The sequence below is a fragment of the Lepeophtheirus salmonis genome, chromosome 1, assembly GCF_016086655.4.
Source record: "Lepeophtheirus salmonis chromosome 1, UVic_Lsal_1.4, whole genome shotgun sequence".
NCBI lineage: Eukaryota > Metazoa > Arthropoda > Copepoda > Siphonostomatoida > Caligidae > Lepeophtheirus > Lepeophtheirus salmonis.
Genome location: NC_052131.2, coordinates 6468873 through 6486913, shown reverse-complemented (window position 1 = coordinate 6486913; position 18041 = coordinate 6468873). Strand labels below are relative to the sequence as shown.

Genomic DNA, 18041 nt, shown 5'->3' with positions numbered 1-18041 from the left:
ATTAATATTCTGTTTGACATTTTTGACTCCCGAGTCTCTCTGATTGATATGAGAAATATTTGAATATATCTGAGGTAAACTATAGTCTTTTATATATTAAATGCTCAAATTTTGATTATGTCTTACTGAGTGGCAATAATCATAATTGCAAGTGCAAAATAAATTATTTAGTATTAGTATGAATGCGTTGTCATGTTTGTTATGATGATGTTTTCAAATTCAATGCGCCATTTATTGTTCTAATAAACTAAACAGACAATTCCTCAGGAAAAGTTTGACAATTTGCCGGTGATAAAAAGTGTTAAATTTTGTCAGAAATTGCAATTACTCCGTCTATTTCCAACCAGGTAAGGTAACTATGGCATAATTCCATTTTCCAGCTAAAATTAAATAATAGTTATTATATAAGAAATACATGAAAATGATTTTTTGATTTTTTTTTACATTCCTACTACTTTATAACTGAAAAAAAGTACAATTAATTTCATTATTATCCAAGTCAAAAAAGTTTCAAGGCAAAAGTGTTCAAGCCGAATCCCATGGAACAATAAAAGCGTGTGTATAAAAAAGAAACAGAAAATTAACATGGTTACACTGAAAAATGTTTTACAGGAGATGAGTAATTAGTGTAATTAGTATTACTATGGGACAAAACTGTATATAAACCGTACTGTTTCAGTATTTTTAACAAAAAATAATAAATTATCGGCCTTGACAATTCTAAAGCTTATTAATGTACCACTAGCGCAAACACACTATCTTAAAGACAGTTAATTAAAAATTAAAAAGTTTTTATTTCTATATAGTTTATTTATATAAAAATTCTAAACTAAAACGATCTACTCTAAATATATATTAGGTAAATTTATATTGTAAAATATCCTTATATACAACATTTGGTATTGTTTTCTGCCTATTTGATGTAAATATAATCAAACCTGCATCCTCTTTTGACACTCTTGAAAATGTAACATATAATTGACCATATTAAAATACAGATTTTGGTAAATATAATGCAATTTTTCAAATGTTTGACCTTGTGATTTATTTATTGTCACTCGCATTGCTAATTTCCCATGTTCCTTCTCCAACCATAAAGAAGATACATGTTAAGACTTACTCACTAATCCTCTTCTTCCTTCATTTACCTAATTCCCGTTTTTTAGTTCTTATTAAATATAAGTTCTCCCATTTTCCGTTTGTACAATAATTTTTTTTTTTTGAATTTTTTTGGTGCATTTTTGAATCGAAAATCCATACCTTAAAATAACTTTGAGACATGGGGAATCCATCTTGTTTCATGAAAAAAATCAACTTATTAGCAAAAAAACAAATTTGCTCTCCAGAGCTCTGGATCTGGACTCATCAGAAAATAATATAGCTCTACGTACATAACTCAGAATTCTGAACAACTTTTATTTTTGTCTAAAGTCTGTATTTGTCTCCAATTTTGAAGTTTTTATCATTATTTTTCCAAACGGGACGAACGAAAATCAAGACACCTACATAAATTATTTTAATACTATGTTAGATAAAACTTAGAATTATCATCTTAGTCATCATTGTGAAATAATGGTGTAATGTACTTATACATTTATATCCTTCATTGATTTCAGCTTCCATTTTTATTTTGATGTAATTGCTTAGTGTTATAACATATTTGATAAATGATTAAGTTAATACGATTTACACTTATTTATTATTACATAATTTTATATATCTAGCTATATATTAAAAACATGAGATTTCTCCGGCCTAATCCTGGCGCTCTTTTTTTTTTTTTTTAAGATATCAACTATCAATTAGATCAATGAAGTGAAAATATAAGTAGTCCCATATGGTATCTCGTTTTGCACCTCTTCACTTCCTTAATTTAAGTTGTAGTGTTCATTGTCTCTACAAATTTATTATATACACTAAGTAAATAAATATTTATAACGTTGCAAATGACTAATGAGTATAAATGCTAATATGTATAAAAAAACTAAGGGTCACTGGATATATTTTTGATTGTACGTGGAAGATTGCCCTCCGAATATTGTAATTGGAAAATTATCTGAAGGAAAATTGTCATTCGCAGAAAATTAACCACAACGTTCCTACATTTAAAGTGATTAATTTACCAATCTATCAAAAAAAAAAAAAAAAAACTGAAGTATCTTCTTTCTATCAGAGGGCCTAACGCCAAGGACCATTGTTTGGGACGGTTATTTGGTGTGGTAAACCCCTTGGACCTCTTTTTATGTTTTTTCAAGTCACTGGTCTTTCCGCCGGTTGTGGAATTGATCATCTGTGAAAATCTTCTTGTCCGAGAATTTTTTTTGTCATTGACCTCACTTGTGAGGATTTTGTAACACCTCTCAAGCCTCCTGGCTTACATGCCCACTGTCAGAAGGAAGCTTGAGGTCCTTATAAAAAACTAATCCCTAGTTCTGCTTTACATCCCTCCTGATAGTCCTAGGAGCCACAAAGAAGTCGTTGGCGAGGTGATTCATCGACTCAGTGGGATCCTCCTTTATATTCTTCTCCAAACTTAAAAAAAACTTTGTATCCCTCTTTAAATTATACCCAAGCAGTTCCTTACATACTAGAGATGATTTTTCTGGGTTTTTTTTCCATCTTGGCCAACTTAAAACCCGGCTCCTACAACACTTAACGATGTCCGTTATCTTCATCACATCAACTCCACAATTTAGGAGATCTGAGATGTGCTGCCTTTTTGCTTGTTACCGTCTCATGATGATGAAATGACTAATTGATTAGTAGAGTTTGTTTATGTATAAAGGTCGGTGAAATCACAATATCAAAAAATAATCACTAAACCTGTTCATAGTAATGAGAAAGTAAACATTAATTAAGAGTCCACGTTTTACTGCCGTACCCTATATATATACATATATGTATATATATATTGATAAATCTTCTTACTTCTATGAAGAAATGTTGCCTATCATAAAGAAATACTAAAGTAAATTTACACTTTTAACAAAATATTAATTAGTATTATTATAATGCAGCATCGATCGAAAATACTATGTAGGACTATAGTCTTATTCGTTTAACTACAAAATGATATAGAGTCTATTTTCTCATTCTTTTTAGAAGAAAGTTTGCATGATACGATATAATTATTATTCAAGAACTATAGAAAATTGTCAACAGTTTAACCAAGACAACTTATTACAATTCAGCCAATCAACGTTATTTAGAACACTGATAAGAGGGAAACAAGCGGAAAATTGACAACTAATACGATATATAGTGTAAACAGTTTATGTTGAGGTGATAATTCGGTGATTAATAGAGTGGGTTACATAATAAGTTATTAATAGCCAATAATTATCTTTAATATATTATCAAACCACAGTGTAAAACTTTAATTTTGTGCATAGTTGATAGTCGATGTTTCTTAATACCAAAAATCCATATAATTCAAAGAAAAAATAAATTAAAAAAAATAAAAAACGGCATAAAATATGCAATGAACAGGCTCTATACAAAACATTCAAACAAATACTATTTGTAATGTCATAAAATAATTTACAATAGATCAATTATAACTTTAAAGCAGGGGCTGGGATGGAGGGGCTGTAAATTTTGCTTCTAACTAGAAAATTTGAAATTTAATTGAATTTCTCGAATTTTTTGAGAATTGCTGTAGATTATTGAAAATTTGTTATGAAAAAATAAAATTTTTGAAATTTCAAATGTGATTTTTTTTTTTTTAATTAATTTTTTGTGAACAAATGTGGAATTTTGAAATGTTTTCCGAAAATCAAAATTTTTGAGAATAACAATGTGTTTATAAAAAACAATTAAAAATAATAAACCATTTTGAGATTTGCTGATTTTTTTAATTATTTTTTTCCAAAATTTAATTTTTAGTCAATAGCTAAAAAATGTTGTAATTTTCTTTCAAAAATTTACAATTTTAAATTTTGTTTTTGAACTTTTTTTTTCAAACATTTATTTTTTGTAAAGTAATGTAGATCTTTGAAATGTTTTTCCAAGAATATAATTTTTTGAGAATAGCCTTGTATTTACTAAAGAAATCCTCAAAAATTTAGATATTTTGAGAATTGCTGACTTTTTTGAGTTATTTTTTCCAAAAAATGTAATATTTTGTCAATATCTAAAAAATTTTTTTTTTTTTTCTAAAATATCAAAACTAATTTTGAATCATTTTTTTAAAGTTTTGTGATTGTTAAATAAGTTCATATTTTTATTTTGATGCTAGCATGTTCTGTTTTAATGTTGATTCAGTTTTCCCATAATTTTCATCAATTAATTTAAGTTTATAGTTTTTGACCATTCTAATGTTTCAGTATAATCTAAAAGAAATTGGTAATTTTTTTTTTTTTGGGGGAGAATTTTATAGTCATATTAGAATTAACTGGGTATTTTTTAGATGTAATAAAAGGTTTATTGGTTACGTTGTTACGGTTCTAGGATGTTACGCCTCGGGCAGTTTCGCCCTGTAAAAGTTTCGCCCACATGCATATTTTATAGCATAAAAGTATCTTCCATATATAATTTAAGATTTAAAATGAGTCTCCCCCCCTAATTGAAGTCATTTGTAATGCATTTTTGCATTCATTAGTGTAAAATGAGAGCATTTAATTCAATTTTATATATTTTAAAATAGAACATAGCAAACATCAATGTTGCACCTTTTTATAAAGAATTTGAACCGACTTCTTTAAAAACCGTTATACTTCTGATGAGAGATAATAACAAGAAACTCTATAAACAAATATATAATTATGAGATAAAGTCTGAATGTATCATATTGCACATAAGCTTGCTAATGGGAGGCTTTTCGGGAAGGACATCTGCCAATAAGGAGCACTACAGATCTGGCACCAGGAATGACATCATTAACTTCTTAGAGAACCAACAGATCGCCATTAGTGATCAGATCAATGACTCGGACTGGTCCACAGAGCCTCTACAACAGATCCGGTTGTACAATTTATACGTGTTAAAGCTAAAGCAGGGCTTCTTGTGACTATTAAGAAGCACTAGTCTAGTAAGTCCTTGGGCCTCTTCTTGTCGCTCAAGTAGGCTGTGTCTCTTTTAGGACGATAAGATCTCCTTGGAAGCTAAGGTCTCATGGACGACAAAACGTCCCCGTAGGATCCTGAGGACGTGCTTCTCATTGTCAAAACTAAGTAACTAGCATTGTGCACCAAACACACCTTTTCATTACATCGTTAGGTCTTGAAATGTAATTGCATCGTTTACATTGGACTTCTATTAAGAAAATGAATTTATTTTTATTTACTTTTTCTACTCGAATACAGTTTTGTTACTTAATAAAATGATTTGTTTTTAAATGGTTGTTTTTAGTAGTTTGTACAATCTAGTTATAAAATCGTTTAAATAGAAGTGGCCTTATCAAAAAGAAAAAAAAGTCAAAAATGCTAGATGACTTAGTCAGAGGTATAGAGTTGGATTCGAATATTTCTGATCAAAGATGTTTAACTCAACCCAGTCGGAGTGATTAAATTATCAATAGCCAAAGCTGTAAGAGTCTTAATGAATAAGATGGATACTTAAAATCATAATTAACCTTGTTTTCATTTTCATTGCTCTACAATTACAATAGTAATACGTATGCAGGTATAGTTATTATCTTTTCATTCATCAACTATTATTAAAGTTTCTTCATTTTCTTCATCATCTTCAGATAAATTTTTTGAGTATTTTGACTGGCTTATTGTATAACTGACGTTTACATCTGATGGTATTGATATATTTTTGAAATCTACAATCAAAACATGGTTTTTCTTTACTTTTATATTATCAGTAGCTATTTGGTTGATCCTCTTCCACTATCTAGCCAATTATTTAATTGGTATAGTAAAATTATAACTCTGTAAAGTACTTCAATTTAAGGTAGTCAATTATTTGCTTCAGATGTCACAAATTCAATATTTGCTATGTATTGTTATTGACTATTATTTAGACTTATGTTGTACAGAAACCACGTTAAAGTTGAGTATATTTCAAATATATTATTAATGATTATGAACAAGCTGGGTAGTTCATGGGTACAAGTGGAGTAAGAGATATGGTATCCTTATAAAAACGAAAAGAGGGGTCTACAGCTTGTGGATGACTGCAACCACATCTATAGAGTAGCTTATAAAACATCTCACAAGACTTATTAGAAATGTGAGCGAGATCGTTGTAGAGGTCGAGTTCATATTATTATGGAAAATGGAACTCCCATTATAGTAAAGAGGTATGGCGAATTTATAGAATATATATATCAGGTATATTGTTTATTCTATTATTTGTTTTCAACGTAACAATAATTTACACAATATTTGTAATATCAATAAAGACTCTAGAACATGTAAAGTTAAAGTCGTTCCTGTAGCAACAACAATTCAATCAAAACATTGCTGTAATAGAAATAACTATCCTGAGAGAGATCGGTATACAAAAAGAGGGTTACCCTGATCCCCCCTCTTTCGATCCGGTATTGATAGTTTCTTTTCAAAGATTATGCAAAAAAAACAAAAAAAAAACATAAAATATACGATTTTATATTTATATTATATTCTAACGAGGTATTATTCTTACGAAATCTTAGTCTTATTTGTGAATGGAATGAATAATACTGATTAACATCGTATAAACACCTTTCCTTCTTCTCCTTGACAGGTTTATGGAGTTTTTCCCAAGCACGAACATATATTAATATATCAAATCCCTTGCGGTATACTCAAAAACGTCTCTGTTACATTATTCAATGGCCACTAGAAGCTTAGGGCTACGGTCGATCCTAATCTTAATCCGTCTATAGATATGATGACTAAAAAAGCTATAAAAGGTACCTTGTTTTAGCTTCAAAATATTATAAATTGAATATTTTTTATTACTTACCAAGGATTAGTCAAATGGATTCTGATCGTCGCAAGTCTCCTCCTATTTAATTTAAACTTTTCATGCCAAAAAGTTATTAACAAACAATAAAGTATTGCAAATACTCACAGTATATGTTAAAAAGTGTACAAACTTCTTGATTTAAAGACTAAGAACTTGTAAAATTAAAGTCTTCCTTGTAGCAACACTTACCTTGTCTATGTTCATTCAAAATAAGCTTTGTCTGTTTGTTTATTTTTTTAACATAACTCATTTTTGAATTTCCGCTTCATATCATAAAAGCGGGTTCACTGGATTTATGGAAACCATAAATCTTATCCTATTTTGTTATTATTATTAGAAGCTAGTTCATAGAAAATTTTGTGAAATTTTAAGATATATATGTATTTTTGAAAAAAATCTCTTAACAACTAAAATATTTGAAATTTCATTTTTCAAGAATAAAATATTGCAAATTTCATTTTTATATTTATTTTTTTTTCAGAAAACTTAATTATAATCTAAGGCTTATATTGAGTATTTGTAAACTTATTTTCTAAATGGTTATAAATTATACTATTAATTTGTGAAACTTATCAAGTTAACTAATTTATAAGTTTATTTCACAAATTTTAAACATGTTATATAGTCCATGCAATCACAATTCCCAAACACTTTTACAGTCAAAATTATTAATCTGGCGGCTAGAGCATAGCCAATGGTCGTTTAGACTTTTAAATAGTCTATGTCATCAGAGAAAAGTGTAACATTGCATTGAGGTGTTGTGTGTATTGTCGTTCCTGGGTTACGAGTACATAAATTATTTTCCAAAACTTATGAATGAATTCGCAAAAGATAGATTTGGATCCATTTCCTTTCTTGTTCATCAAGTAAAATATCTTATTCGCCCAATATTTCATTTATATCTGTCGCAATTATTTACTACATATAATTAATAAATACCTATGGCTATAAATTAAATTTATTTTTAAAGGATATCGACTCAAATGACTTATATTGACGATAAAACATTTTTTTTTTAAATAAGTTGTGTTGAAGTCAAAGTCTGCTACCCTGCTTACTTCTATACAGAGACCTTATGGTTAAAAAACTGTCCAGAGGTTTTTTCACGAGGTAGGTAGGCCAGACCCAGAAAAAAGGGTGGAAAAAAAATCCATGTTTTAGGTCTTGAACTGTTTTGTGACCCGTGATAATTTCACAGTTCACAAAAGACAATAAATAAATATGTATTAGCTATAAATTTTGGGGTCATAACACTTTGATTTATGGAAATTCCGTTGTTGTTACACACTTTATCAGGAATAAACTGATAAAATAGTATTTCTTAATCCTGGAAGAGAAGATAAAGGCAAAATACATTATAAATTTGCTGCTTCGAGTACATGATACTAGTTCAAATACCTGCACCTATCCCTAGTTGCAACTGTTTTCGGTCTTTACCACATAAATTTATTTAAAACAAAGCCAATTGCAATATTGCAAATTGTTGGTGTATCCTCCTTAACCTACCCCGGTCCCTACACGGAAATTATTCACATTGTTTAATATGCAAGTTCTCTTTTTTGTTGGATCACCAAATTTCTATTTTTGCACTTTTTTCTTAATTAAAAGAATGATAAATAATTTGAAATAAGATGCATTCATCTTTTGCAATCTGAGATATAAAGAAAAAAAAGCAGATCTAATTCCAAGAGTAACTAATGCATTTTATCATATTTGCTATAGAATTCATCAAGTACCTTATTCTACTCATATGCATAACTAGTCTTTTTACATACCTATATACAATATACTACCTATATGTTAGGGGTGTAGTACTAAAAAAATTTTTGAAGCCGTTGATTAACTTGGAAGGTTTTTTGATGGAAAAAATCTTGTCGTAGAAGTCTATCATGTGTACCCGTAATCAAGCGTGGGGTGTACAAATAGTCTTTATCGATAAGGGCTGCTTCTTGTCCCTGTAGTCTAAGACGAAGATGCTTGTGTGATAACTTTTTCCCTGCTTTTTATGACATTCAAAGGAGCCATACCGTTGCAATTGGAGGGGAATTGCTTGAATAATTTTTTTGTATATTTCATCTAAATGTCCTCCAATGCCCTTTATGGGGTGTCTGGAGTTGTTGTGAATGATTATATACTCAGTAATTTTAAATGTAGAGCATGTTTTATATTTTCATGTTGCTCCGCTTTGCTCCCATCTTATTTGTGGAATACTGGAGCTCAAAACTTGTCTGTCATGATCTTAATTCCGCTAGTGTCGAGTCTTTCGTTAGTCTCTCTGGCTTCAAATGATTATTCATTTTGACATTTTTACTTCTCGGAAAAGAGGAGGGTTTCTTTTGTTTAGTATTATGAAAGTTTTTGTGAGTTTTAGGATCGACAGCCTTAGTTTTTCGACTGTTTCAGTCACCTCTTCAAGAGTGATATCCTTAGTCTTGGCCTCCACTTCTTCTTATTCCAACTCAGAGTTGAATCTTTTCTCAATTTCTTGTAAGGCATCCTCGACTTTGGACATGATGAATTGAACTTTCTTCATTATATCTTCGGTTCTTTCCTCCAACGTCAAGGACTCCACTCCTCCCATAGAGCTTCCAAGTGCTGTAATTTGACGAGTTATATTCGCCTTAATGTGTGGATAATGCACTTTTTATGTCGGCTGCGCTAGGTTGGGTTATCAACTTACGACGTTTCTATTGATAACGATTCTATTGATGCTAATACAAATATATTCTAAACAAAGATGCATTCTTACATTGTATATATACAGGTTTCATTCCCATTAATATTTCTATTTATGATGGATGACCTCACAGAGAGATAGATATATAGAAAAGAAAAAAGGAAAGGAGGTTTTATTTTTGTCAAAAACAGGCTCTTAATGACGACGAAGGCCCCAAAAAGTAACATGGGAACATACTTGGGTATTTTATACTTCTACTTGCTAAATTTCAAGCTGATCTGCTGGACCATTTTGGATTCCATATTTGATAATTACAAGAACAGACTTATGAATATATATAAGATAATTTGTTCCATATTGACTCTTACAATAATTTTCCTTTCATAAAATAAAGAAAAAATTAGGGCCATCATTAGTTGTGAGTAGTAACGCTGTTTGGTTCCTTAATATGGGATTTAAAATGGGTCCCGTCCCTCTTATTGATAATCGAACACGACGAAATTTTAGAGGGCCCTCAAGAAGGCCCCATTTTCAAAAATATTAAAGTAAAATAACTTAACTTTTTGTGTTATTGTTCTCATAAGAGTAAATGAAGATTTATTGATGATTACATCACTGGCTGATATCTATAATGACGTCATTATGCAAAGTTTATTTTATGGGACGGCTTTTGTGTCCGATTTGGACGTATCCTTAAGATTTAAAATGAGGGCAGACGTATAAACTCTGAAATTATCAGTTGTTAAGCTGTTAATTTTTTTTCTCCCAGGGCTTGCTTTTACGTCCAATTCGAATGTGTCCTCAGAATAGGACGGTACATCACAATTTTGGAACAACTCCATCCCTAACTGTTGGCCAATCTTTCCCCAACTGCTGAACTATTCTTCATATAATTGTAACAATCTATCTGATTCGAGTTGAACAAATTAATGACGTTAAGAACATTTATGATAAGGCGTGGCATAAGTATTGAGTATCCAGAAAAAAAATTGACTGGTGATCCCAAAAAAATAAAATGTTTTATGGTAACAGTTGGACAATGCTGTTATACTTTAACAATGGATTTTACGTGGGCTTATATAATATCTAACAATAAAACATATTTCTTCAACTATTCTCCAATTATTATCAGTATTATTTTAGAATATCAAAAGAAAAAACAACGTGTATGACGTCAAAGATTTCTTTTTTTTTACCTACATATCTGCCTACCTCTAGGTAATATTCCATTTCTATTTTTATAATCATATTCTGAGTAGAATGATGACTAAGGATGAGGTCACACTTTCATTTATTTTACGTACAAGTTGGGATTTTGTACAAGTTGTAAATTGTAATAGTTAATATTCAAAATCAAATGTATTCGTCTGATAAGGTTACATTAATTAAGAACATCAGTCCTTTTATTTACCAACTATTCATTGATGCTATCATTTCATTATACACTACGCAACAAAAGTAAGGTCTTGGAACGCCCACCAGCTAAAATTTACATTTAGTCTGGTTATTTAAGCAATAAAACAAAAAAATGATATTCAAAATTTTCTATTGCAGTAGGTTTGGCCTTTAAAGTTTTTAAAGATTAATTCTGATTAAAAGTCAGATTTTGATATAAAATAACAATGTGAAACGTAGTTCTTTTAAACGTTCGCAATTTTCTCTGGCCTCAACTCATCCCCCTACAACCCGGTTTTAATATAACCACATAGTAATGGAGTGTAATTCCGCTACAAATGTAGCTCTACCAAGTCAGTTGATTATCATACTTCCTTACGACAACATACTTTTTATCTTATTTTTATTGGGAACAAAAATGCTGTGCACTTTTGTGTATTTTGTGCAATTTAAATTGTTTTTGGCGAAAGCGGTCAGGTAAAATAATTCAAACAACATGTCAAGCATGATAGTGAGGACCTATTTGTAACCTAGAAGCCGCCAATAACGTCTTGCTCTGTTGAGGAAAATGAACACAAAAATTGAGACGAATCCTGGCCAATTGAGGAATACAATCGCTGATAGCATTGACGTAGTTTACCCATCAACTGTACATTGTGTCATCAATGAAAGCCACAGCTATGTACCTCGCAAGACATAGCTTTTAACCTCGTCAAAGAGGGAGAAAAGGGTTGCTTGAAGCAAGTTTTGATCAAGCTAAAGTAGTAGCCTCACATGTAAGATCTTCTCTGGTTCTTCTCAATTGAGAAAGATTTATGCAAAACCCAGAAGAATAACTCGACCTTACATTGCTTATTTATTAAATATTACACATATAATCAAATTATACGTTAAACTAAAAAAATTCCATCAAAACATAACTTTTTTTTATAGCAAACCTATCCAAGTTATGTTATAAGGTTTATTATTTTATTTAGCTATAATATAAAGCTATTAAAAAGACATTTGTTTCAAAATTATGAACTGTCGGCATTTGAACTGTATATTGTACCATGGAATACATTAGGTCTCATTAATTAGGAATTTTCATTTGAAAAAAGTATAACAATTGCACTACTAATTTATTAACCATGCAAGGAAAAGTCCATTATTGCATCATATTCTCATGTTGCATTCAATTTTAATAATTATTCATTCCATTTTTGGGGTTACAACTTGTACTATAAATAAATTGTATGTACAAGTTGAAAAAACAAAAAATAAAAAGAGATGAGATGTTTAAAAAATGAATAATTTAAATCACTTATAGGATGAATATAACAATACTATAAATGATTGGCGTTCCATTGATAAATGTACACATGAAGTGACTAATTCAAATTAATCATTAATAAGGAATATCTAGGTGCGTTTGCAGGTTGTGGGCTGGAGAGGCTGTAGCCCCCCCCCCCAAAGGAGATTTTGATTTTTAATAGAAAATTTATTATCTGATTTTTTTTTTTTCAAAAGTGTAATATTTTAAATTTCATTTCATTTTTCATAAAAAAATCAATATCTGCGAATATGTAGTATTTAAATTTATTTTTTTGTTAATTTAATTTTTTGTCAACAAATTTTTCTTCAAAAAACAATTAATTTTGTGTGAACAGTTGGAAATTTTTGAATTTTTTCCCCTAAAAATGTAATATTTAAAAAAGTTTCCAAAATAAACTTAATTTTTTGTAAAAAGCTGTGAATTAAAAAAAAAAAAAAAAATTGTGAACAGTTGAGTTTTTTTTTTTTAAATTTTTGTAAGAATAGCTATGGATCATAATCCTGTGGACCCCATGCAGGTAAAATTGATTTCAATTCTAGAACCTATGGTCCTATTACTCGTATCATAACAAGTCAGTGATTTTTGATGTATCAAAATTAAATCATAATTAATCAATTATTTCAGAAACTTCTAATTAATTAGGGCATTACAAAATGAAGACATTTCAACTCGAATGGGTTGCAGATTCTATAAGTTGAAACTTAAAACTCAATTATATATATAATTATATTATATCTTTTGACAAACATTCAATTTTTTTAAAGGCATGATTCAAATTATGAATAGTTGCTTTATCTGCCCCTAGTAAGAAATATATCTATAACAAAATTATATAATATTTCGCAAAAGGAAGAGGAGTACGTATTTTCCAGCCTGCCCGCTAATTCTATAATACTAGACAAAGTACATGGAATCATCATCTACTACTATGATGTGAGACTGAGCATATTGAGTAAGGTGTTGCTGTATATTTAGTCGGTAGTAGTTCAGGGTGTATGAAACTGTGTGAATATTATCATCATCCATAAGAATTTATTTAAATACATCCCGCCTCCATCTACCTTACATAACATATCAAAATGATGGACTTTGGAAAGTCATTGCTAAAAGCAGGGCATGCAGTAGCTGGAGCTTCCAAGCCTGTTGGGGATCAAGATCTTCTACGAGAAGCTCTAAAATTAGCGAAAACAAAGGGTATGTATATTTTTATATAGCTTGATATCACCACGTGATCTTTATTGACCCTAACAACCTTTCCTTCTCTGGAAAGTGGTAGTATGTAGTTAGCAAATGATTGACCTACTATTGGAGCATTCTTCATTTAGGTATATGTGTAGAAAATTAATCATAGCCACCTTAAAGTTTCAACCAATCGGTGTTGTACAGAACACGTCAATAATAGGGGTGGTAATTGGTAACAGAATACAATATAAATGTTGCGTTAGTGGAATAATACTTCGATGGACTTATGTGCATCTATTATGAATGATATTCTTCCAAATAACATATATATTTAATCCAATATCATTATGCGAAGTAATATATTTTTAAGTACAAGATCTATACTTTTTATACTAAAAATCAAAAATTCCCCCAACAAATCATTATACTTATAGAGTTAAGCTACTATAAACCATTTGGTAAACTTAACCAATGAATAATTAAAAACCTTATGAGTATTTCAATTATAAAATCATGATAAAAAGAGTAAATACAATATAGAAGCTGGGGTTACCTGACCCTGTTTAACCTGTGGCAAACATAAATGTGTAGGGCCATTTTATTTTCCTTTTTAAAATTTTAATTTGTTCTCTTTAGAAAATAAATTTCGAAACCTCTTTTTTTTCCACCCCGATGCCTCCCTAAAACTGGACCTAGATATATACCATTGAAGAGGTATAAAAATAGAAATAATAAAAGCAGTTAACATAAGATCTGACTACCATGGAGTCTAAAGGGTTAGAGCAAAAAATATTTTGCTTAGAGATTTCGTTGCCCAAGTCAGAAATAGAATGTTGCAAAAATATTTTTTGAAACATTCCTGCACATTAGGTCTCCTTTTTCACCTGATCTTAAGCCCCTCCACTTGTCAAAGCAGTTTCTAGGTACAGTAAGGGTTCCCATATGGCTATTAAAATATTCGGTAAGACGTTTTGCGTACAAGATGCAAGTCAGTGACGAGGTAGCATCTTTCCCAATTTGTTCAGAACAAGGGCAGAAGGGTCTCATTGAAGGAGATATTTGTCAATTCTAGGACTTTATCAAACCTGTAAAAAAAAATTATATATATATATATTCCAATACTAAGTATAATTAATCTATTTGTAATTTAATTTCTTAGATGAGGCTTTTATTCTGATTAATACTATATTTAAAGAAAATATAGTTTGGAGCGGATTTTAAGGATGGTGTTTAGCACTGAGTTGAAAAGTAGTATACTGTCTGTATGTAGATGGGCACCTCTTACATAGATACCTAATAGATATGTATAATCTCCACGCCTTATTTTTCTTGTTTGTTAGAAGGAAGGAGCTGATCCCCCCCATCAACTGATTGCTCTATCTAATTTGGTTTTATTCTATATCTTATTCTATTTTTTGCAGATGTAAAAAGGATTGACCCCAAAGTGTTAAACTACGCTGCAACACGGATTCAATCTGCTTATAGAGGGCACGTGACAAGGAAAAATATGAAGCATTAAAGTCTGTGCAGATAATGCTACCTTAATTGCTTCATCCCTTACGCATTTACACATACGACAAACCTACAAATATATGTATTTAAATTACTAATAAATATCATTTTATTATTAACTGACTTTCTCCTTAAAGAAAGAAACAAATCACTTCATAATTTTTGTCATTATGATTTAATTATTAGATGAATAATAAACTCCTACATATCGAATCAAACAAAAAAAAAATGAAGAAAATAAATCCACAGTACATTTTAATCAGGCAATCAATTCTCATATCTAACAATTGCCTTATTATATATTCCATCTATATCCATTAATATTGTATATTAAAGGTATAACTTATTTTTTACTTAATTATGAAAAAGAATTTATCAATAAATAACGGAAAATTTATTGAGTTAAAATAGCACGAAACCTTTTGTTTTGTTTCTTTTATTTAATACTTCCTTGCATCTATGGAACCTCGCAACCTTTTCTCCAAAAAAAACCCAGAAAAAGACCCAAAATTAGTTGGTAGTTAGCCAATTCTTCCCAACTAACGAATTATTCTGCAAATATTTCTGATAATTGTTCACAACCAAACAAGGAATCATTCGGATTTTACAAATCAACGTTGCTTAGACCACTGTTAGGGAAAGAAGCAGAAACATGGACAGCTGATAGGAAAAATGATACATGTTTGAGTTATTCAGATAAACCCGTAATATTGTGACTAACTTTTCTTTCTTTCTTTTTTTTCTACAGAAAATATTTTTTTAATGACTATTTTTAATGATAAGATTTTTATTGATGACTATATAAATAAAACGAAGAAGATATTCTTTAAAAAAAAAAATGATATAAAACTGTTCGAACACAACACGTTACTTGCTTTTGACTACCAAACCTGCATATATTTTCTAAAAAATTAATTTTTGTGAAAAGCTATAGATTTTTAAAATTTATCTCAAAAAAATATAATAATATTTGAATTATTTTTTTCAAAAAATATTATGTTAGATATTAAATTTTTAATTTTTTTTATCAAAGATCCACAGTTCTTCACAAAAAAAAATTGGCAAAAAAATCAAAATATCATATTTCTGGCGGGAAAAAAAAGTATCATATTTTTTGGACAAAAATTTCAAAATCTCCAGCTTTAATTAAAAAACTAAATTTTTCCAAAAAAATTTCAAAAAGCCACAGTTCCCAAAAAATTAATTTCTTGAAAAAAAAAATTTAAATATTAATATATCTTTAAAAGCAATAATTCCTTAATTTGATGTGTAAGCCTATGATTATATGAATGCTCATATTAATTGTTTTACCTATTTTGAAATTTCGAACGTATCGGTCAGCAAGGAGCACTATAATTTAAAGTGATCTCTAGGATTATAAATTGTAATATTTTTAGTGTGTTATATAATTTATTTTTTGCAACCTGAACAGTGTTTTTTTTTTTATTACTATTATTTTTTTTACTTTTTAAAGTTGTTTGAACTATTATTTCATTCTTGAAGAGAGAACATCTTATAATTAGTGGAGTATGCTTATACGTATGTTTGTATCTTTTTCGGAAAAGAGAGTAAAAAAAAGTATGTAAGAATGAATAAAATCTGGAAGGTTACTCTATAGAGTTGTATGAAATATGAGTTGAGGACTCAGCTTTAGGAACAAGAATATGTAGCTATAGCTCATGTTAAGAAGAAAAGAAAAGTAATAAAAAATAACCAATAAGACTTTTAGTGAGAACCTGAGTAATGTTTTTTTTATTTTCTCAAGCTGTTATCATTATTATTGCATTCTTGAGATGATAACTTAGAGTAACAATGAGGATTTCTTGAGGAGCATATTAACAAAGCAAAGATTATACGTTCATTGACGCCTAATAACTCCGAGCAATGCCGTATATTACCGCTGGTATAAGTTCAAAATGTAACCAAGTGGGTTTTTGCTTGTGAATGAAGGAGATATAAGTGTATGTCCATGTTGGACTCAGAGTACAATTGAGGATCAAAAACGGAGAAATTTATTACTATTTCCTTGTTTGATACGGAGTGGAACTTATGTGTATTTCTCATAGCTGCGCACAGCTAATTTAATGAAACGTAATGACAGCTAAGCTGCTCTCCTCTCAAACAAATTATCTTCAAATTGTCAGAGTTACTAGCATCTTAATTTATTTTTTATTTTATTTACATACCAAAATGCGTACGATTTACAGCCCTAGTTATTTTTGTCAGCAGATATGTTGTCTCTCAATGTTACCATATTCATGATTTATAAATTTTCAGAATTGGGGGAGTGGAGAGACGGAGGATAATTACAAGAGTTGTAACTTGTAAGCTTTTTAGTAGTTGGCAATAGGAGCGATGTTTTTAATTTTATGTAAACTCGACTTTCAAATGAAAAGGCAAAAATTAACAAACACTAATTGTAATTACGTGAAGTTTTGTCATGCTAAGATGTACATACAAGGTTCCGCTAAATTAGCGAAAAATAGGTATGAACTCAAACTAACTCTTTTCACAAGCAGCATCCAATATGGTTTGTTATGCTTTACTTGATATTATACTAATGTAAAGAATTGAAGAAACAGAACGTAAAATATGAATGTCGAAGCATAGTGATCTGTTAAACTAGAAATGTAACAAACGGACTCTCATACAATGACATCATGAATGCCCTCAAAGGGAGTCAGACACGAAGGAGAACTCAAAGAGTCCGGAACAGGGGGGGGGGGAATGACCATAAGGACCCCTAAGCTGACCAAGACTACCATTGAGAAGATTAGGAAGAATCAGGCCGGTTTTTGTGTAAGATGGTAAGGGAATGATGCAACGTGTCATAGGAAAAATTCAAAAGAATTATCAGGTAAGACTTTGGTAGAAACCCTTTCTAACACAGGAAAAAAACAGCACTTGTTTGAGACCACCATGGTAGAAGATGGAAAGATACTAATCTCACAATGATGGAATACTGGCCAAGGATTCCTCCAGCGTCTCTCCAACAGTCGGAACAGTGTACAAGACCCAGAAGCTGGCTTCAGTTATGGTGTGGGGGCAGTAGCCTCAAATGTT

The 18041-nt window shown here is 30.0% G+C and overlaps 2 long non-coding RNA genes across 2 annotated transcripts; both read left to right on the top strand.

Annotated features, from left to right (window-relative positions):
- Positions 1–209: 209 nt before the first annotated feature.
- Positions 210–1791, top strand: LOC139905116 (uncharacterized). Its single transcript, XR_011779604.1, has 2 exons — positions 210–347; positions 516–1791. It is a non-coding gene; the product is annotated as an uncharacterized lncRNA (long non-coding RNA).
- Positions 1792–11325: 9534 nt separating this feature from the next.
- LOC121115562 (uncharacterized) lies at positions 11326–15396 on the top strand. The gene is made up of 3 exons (XR_005863592.2): positions 11326–11446; positions 11504–13478; positions 14888–15396. It is a non-coding gene; the product is annotated as an uncharacterized lncRNA (long non-coding RNA).
- Positions 15397–18041: the final 2645 nt, after the last annotated feature.